Source organism: Papio anubis, chromosome 8 (assembly GCF_008728515.1).
Source record: "Papio anubis isolate 15944 chromosome 8, Panubis1.0, whole genome shotgun sequence".
Taxonomy (NCBI): Eukaryota; Metazoa; Chordata; class Mammalia; order Primates; family Cercopithecidae; genus Papio; species Papio anubis.
In genome coordinates, this window is record NC_044983.1 from 152255 (window position 1) to 158054 (window position 5800).

At 47.8% G+C, this 5800-nt stretch overlaps 1 long non-coding RNA gene across 1 annotated transcript; it reads right to left on the bottom strand.

Annotated features, from left to right (window-relative positions):
* Positions 1 to 1077: 1077 nt before the first annotated feature.
* Positions 1078 to 3423, bottom strand: LOC116276318. The gene is made up of 3 exons (XR_004185719.1): positions 2408 to 3423; positions 1611 to 1710; positions 1078 to 1164 (listed from the first exon to the last, which is right to left on the bottom strand). It is a non-coding gene; the product is annotated as an uncharacterized LOC116276318 (long non-coding RNA).
* Positions 3424 to 5800: the final 2377 nt, after the last annotated feature.

Sequence of the window (5800 nt, forward strand, 5' to 3'; positions counted from 1 at the left end):
CTTCTAGAGCAGCCTCCAAGATGGGAGCTCATTTACACCTGTACACCCTTGAGCACCCCAACTCTGAGCCTCCCCAGCAGCCAGGTGTTGTCCTGCTATGCAGAAGCACTTGACTGTTTTTAACTGGTGTCGACACACTTCCTGTCATTTACCCTCATTGTGCGTGTAAACTGTGCCTACACGATTCAGGTCGATGCTGTTGTGGGGCTTGTTAAGAACCCTGCTGCAAGGTGGGCTGCTGCCCCGGAGGCATCTTCTTCAAAGCCTGGATTTCTATTAGTTCGTTTTCAGGGGTGGAATGGCTGCATGCATTTCCCACCCATGCACCCTGCCCATGGTAGACCAGAAGGAAGATTAGTAGGAAGGAGTTTGCAGCAAAAGAAATGTTTTTCCTAATCTCTAAGCAGGCTATACAGACTGTCCTAGCCTTATCTCACAGCCAGTAGTGAATTAATCAAAACCCAGAAAGCTGCTTCTGCAGGAGGGATGAGCACTGCTAAGAAGCTGCTGATAATGTCCTTCGGGTGATCCTCTTGTTTTTTTAAAACATAGACTTTTGTCTCCATTGGATTATTTCCCTTCTCTGATGGCCCCTGCAGTCGCTCATGCTCAGATCAGCATAAGCCCAGATGCTCTGGGGTGCTAGTACCAGCCCCTCGGTTGCAACACAGCCACACCCAGCCCCTCCAGTTTGTACAATGACCCGCAGCCCCTCGGTTACAGCACAATGACCACACCCAGCCCCTCGGTTACCTGAGGTGAGCACGGGTGAAGGGGAATGAGGAAGGCCTTCTGCAGGGGCGGGGCAGCCCTTGGAGGGAGGGGCTCAAAGGGGGGGGGGGGGGTCTGCTTTCTCGGGGAGGGGCCATGGGTGCAGGCGACAGACACACCTGAGCACTTGGGGAATCATCTTCCTGACTTCTCCGCTCTGGGCTCCAGGGTCCAGTCCGGCTCCCACCCACACAGAAGGTAAAGGATGAACAAACTGAAAATCAACAACTCTTCTTCACCCGTCAGAGAACTGAGTCACCGGGCAAAGCACGGACCCCGAATCTGGAGGCACAGACAAGCGGGTTCCGAGGACCTCGGCTGACAGGAGCAGAACCTCTGCGGGGCCAGCGCCAGGGACCTGAGCTGCCCCTGATGAATTTCTGGAGATGCCACCTGGACAAATGAGAGAGAAAAAATCCAGGGGGACCTAGTCATGGGGGACCTGCACTTGGTGAATTTTACCTCTGAGAGCTCCACCAGGTTCCCACAGTAAAGAGGAAGAATCGGCCGGGTGCAGTGGCTGCGCCTGTAATCCCAGCACTTTGAGAGGCCGAGGCAGGCCAATTGCCTGAGCTCAGGAGTTCGAGTCCACCCTGGGCAACGTGGTGAAACCTCGTCTCTACTAAAATAGAAAAAATTAGCCAGGCATGGTGGCAGGCGCCTATAGTCCCAGCAGCCTTCTTTCGAGGAGGCTGAGGCAGAGATACAGCTTGAACCCAAAGGCGAGGCTGCAGTGAGCCAAGATGGAGTGCCACTGCACTCCGAGTGACAGAGAGGCCCTGTCTCAAAAAAAAAAAAAAAAAAAAAAAAAAAGAGTGGAAAAATCCCCTCTTACTTACAGCCAGAGGAAAGGGACTATTTTGAAATACACCCTGTTCTCATGAGGGCTGCTTCAGGGGGAATTATTTCACCAGAGTCTAACAGACCCGAGGTTTTCATCTGTGGGGAAAAGAAGAGATCAGCCTGTTACTGTGTCTATATAGAAAGAAGTAAACATGAGACTCCATTTTGTTCTGTATTTGAGATGTAACATTAATCTGTGACCCTACCCCCAACCTTGTCCTTACAAGAGACGTAATTTATGACTCAAGTTTAATGGATTTTGGGCTGGGATGTGTCTTTGTTAACAAATGCCCTGAAGGTAGCTTGCTGGTTAAAGTTATCACCATTCTCTTAATTTCCAACTACCAGAACCGTGCAGCCAAGGTGGGGACCTCTGCCTAGAGAGCTAGGTATTGTCCAAGGTTTATCCCATACTTGTGAGAGATGAAAGCAATGTTGCTAAAAAGTTTATCTCAAGGCACAGGATTTTCCTTTGAACTTATTCATATCACAGAGGTTTTTGTTCTTATGTCTTACTGCTAATTTCCTCCCTAAAAATGATCCTATTGTCCTGCCACTCCCCTGTCTTTAAGATGGTAAAGATAATTATCAATAAATACTAAGGGAACTCAGAGACTGGTGCTGGCATGGGTCCTCTGTAAGCTGAGCGCCGGTCCCCTGGGCCCCCGCTTTTCTTTCTCTATACTTTGCCTCTGTGTCTTATTTCTTTTCTCAAGTCTCTCGTTCCACCTTACGAGAAACACCCACAGGTGTGGAGGGGCAGGCCACCCCTTCATTCATCAGTCTAACTTACCTGGGGAAAAGCAAACCCCAACTCCAGCCCCCTCTGGCCTTCCTGTCCCACCCAAGGGGGAAGGGGAGATATAAATTCAGCAGCACTTTGTGAGGTCATGGCACAGGGCACAGGCTCTGCAAACTCTGGTCCTAAATCACAGGGCCGTGCGCACACCTTCCAACCACCACAGTTCCCTTTCTACAGGCCCCTCTGCAATAACGTGTTTCCCAGGAAGAATGCTCACTTCAGGCCTGACTCTAGGAGAACTGCCTTTCTGATGTTAAGGTGTCAGAGGGCTCGCTTCCAAACCCTGGGTTAAATCACTTAGTGGCACATTTAGCCATCACCCTGTGAGAGTTCAGAAAGAACGAACGTTCACATGCAAAGAAACAGTAAACAGGCCAGCGCCGTGGCTCACGCCTGTAATCCCAGCACTTTGGGAGGCTGAGGCAGGCCGATTGCTTGAGCCTAGGAGTTCGAGACCCGCCTGGGCAATGTTGCAAGACCCCTCCTACACAAAAACTAGACAAATTAGCTGGGCGTGATGCTGCATGCCTGTAGTCCCGACTGCTTGGGAGGCTGAGGCAGAAGAATCACTGAGCCTGGGAGGTGAAAGTTGTAAGCCGAGATTGCCCCGATCCACTCCAATGTGGGCTGCGGGAGTGAAACCCTGTTTAAAAACAAAAAATGGAAAAAAGAAGAAACAGTAAGCAAGTTTGCTTCTCTACTCCTCCTCAAGGAGAAGCAGCCATTGTCCCGTAATATTCATAAACCTGCTGTTGAGGGTTTTCAGGGAGTCTTCCCTTTCTCTCCTGTGTATGTGTAACAGCCTCTCCTGTGCCCTGCTGACGTCTCCCTCGCATTGTTTCTGCTCCAAGTGCCAACTTGGGGTTCAGGTCTCACTGTTACCAGCCTGGTGTCTGCACCATCCCTTGTGGTTTTCTTAAACTCTCCTCACAATTTTGTCCACAGTCCTTTTATTAAATCCTCCTTAAACGATCCTAACTTGAATGTTTCTTTGTTTTTTCTCTAGTGGGACTCTGACTGACACCCCTGAGAAGGCAGAGGAGGATCAACAATGTAACATAGACCCTCTTTCTATCCCCTTTGGCAAATACACACGTCACGTGGTTGCTGTTGTCTGTCTTAATTTGGATGGTGTTAGTACTTGCCACTTCACTCATCTCTCCCTCACCTCCTCTTGAGAGAAGGGCAGAGAAATGTCGACGCCACAGCAAACCACAATGAGTACCCAAGCGCCTGCAGGACCACGGGGAATTCTGGGCACCGCTCTGCCAAGAATCCTTCCTACCCCCTATTTTCTCAACCAAAATGCTGTCTAATATACTTTCCTCACTTCCCTGTACCCACATGAAAAGTGCTCGGAAACTGACATTGGGTCAAGCATACAGAAATAGTCAGTATTTAGTTTTACCTCGGAAATGGTGGTCGTTCTGTTATTTATAGCGTCTGTGGAAAATGCTCATTTGCTCTTGGAATCCAACATTCTTCATAGGATGTCAAGCAATGTTTTCCAGGCACACAGAGTTTATATAGTAGAGCCACGAGCGTTTCATTTGTCCTTGCTGGCACCCACATGGGCCACACCGCACCTGGCCGCTCAGCACAGGAAGAGCAAAGTGTGAACTGAATATTGGCATCCAGCTGGGCCTCGTCCGGAGGTTGGCAGACATCCGAGTATGTCACGCTTTGCTCCTCCTGTGCTGCATTTGTTCCACGAATGTTGATGGCACAACGACCACACCCAGACCCTCTGTTATGTCCCCTGTGGGAGGTCAAATAAATGAAAATGACTTGGTGCTGTCTTCAGAGAGGCTGCAGTTCAGCCCAGCCACGTGAGGTCACCATCAAGACCACCTTTTACCCAGAGCCCCTCAGGACTAGTGTGGAGATTTGGGGAGCCTGAGTCTGCCCAGATTCTCTGATTTGAATAGAGCAATAACACTTCCATTTGCTTTACATGTTAAGTGAAAGCCCAATCAGTCAACTGGAACAAAGAGTTTGAGGGTTTAAAAGTCAGGTAGGAACGCACTGATCTGTAGCAGGGTTCCAAGCCTGTCTACCCAGGATCAGCTGGAAAGATGTTTGATAATGGAGGGTGCAGTTTTACCACCATTAAAATGAGCGACACCTGGTGGAGGAATGTTCCAGAGCTTTAGCAAGCTCTGCAGGCGAGCCTGGGTACACAGCCTGGCAGACTTGGGAGCCATGTGTCTAGACCCGGGGTGAAGGTGGTGCTGGGCATTAGGGCGACAAGCTGCTTGTTTATGCCCAGACTCCATCCCATAAAATCTGTGTGGGCATGACAGGGTTTGAGCATCCATATTTGAAATAAACAGTGCAGTATTGCAGGTGACTCTAGTGCAAGCAGCCTGGGGACCACAGGTGGAGAAGCATGGTGCAGAGGACCCCGAAATACAGGAGCACAGCACCAGCACACGTGCCGTGGCTGGGGTTCTGCAGATGATGGCTTCAGCTCCACAGATGGTGGTTTCCCTTATAACCATTTGAGGCTTCACTTAAAAAGAACAGTGGATATTTCTGAGTGGTGGAATGATGAGTGGTTTGTAAATGTGTCTTCCTTATGTTTGTCTGAACTTTCTGGGTTTTTTTTCTATCTTTATCCATTTATTGATGCAATAAATATTAAGCATATAGTATATGCCACCTACTATATTGTTTCAGCAAAGTGATAGTGATTAATAATGTAACAATATACTAATTAATATAGAAGCACAACTAAGAAATCTGTCTGCTTTCTAAGCAATAATTTTGGAGAGGCATTTTTATCCTCCATAGTTTGGTTCTTGGCCTCCTCATTCATAGAAATCATATTATATACACTACCCAGGGCCTTGTCAAAGCCTATTTAATCAATAGCAAGCTGACATATTTTATTTACTCCCTCTGAGTTGACTCATCTATTTTACAAACGTGCGGGGTGAGGCTTCCTCTTTTCTTCAGGTTCCTTTCCCTTATCTTTTTATTTTCTGCAGCCTCTTATTGTTCATAACCACACTTCTCTTTATTGTCATCTTCCCTGCTTTGAATCTCTAGTTAATATAGGAAAAGCTTCATACAAAGTACTGACAATGGTAGCAAATCAGCATCCTAATGTTCTACAGCTGTATTAAACAAGCAAGGAGACTGTCAAACTTTAGCAAGTAAAACAGCAACAGAATCTGCAAATATCTCCCTTTACCAACCTTCTTCATGCATTCTTTCAGTTACACTGTGTAATGAATAGACTCTTCTGGCCCAGAACAATAACATCCATAGAGAAGACTGCTTATATGAGAAATGTGTTCTGTAATTTGTCCATTCATTCATTTATTCACCAAGTATTTGTTTAGTGTCTGCTATGTGCCTGGACCTCGGATGCAGTAGACA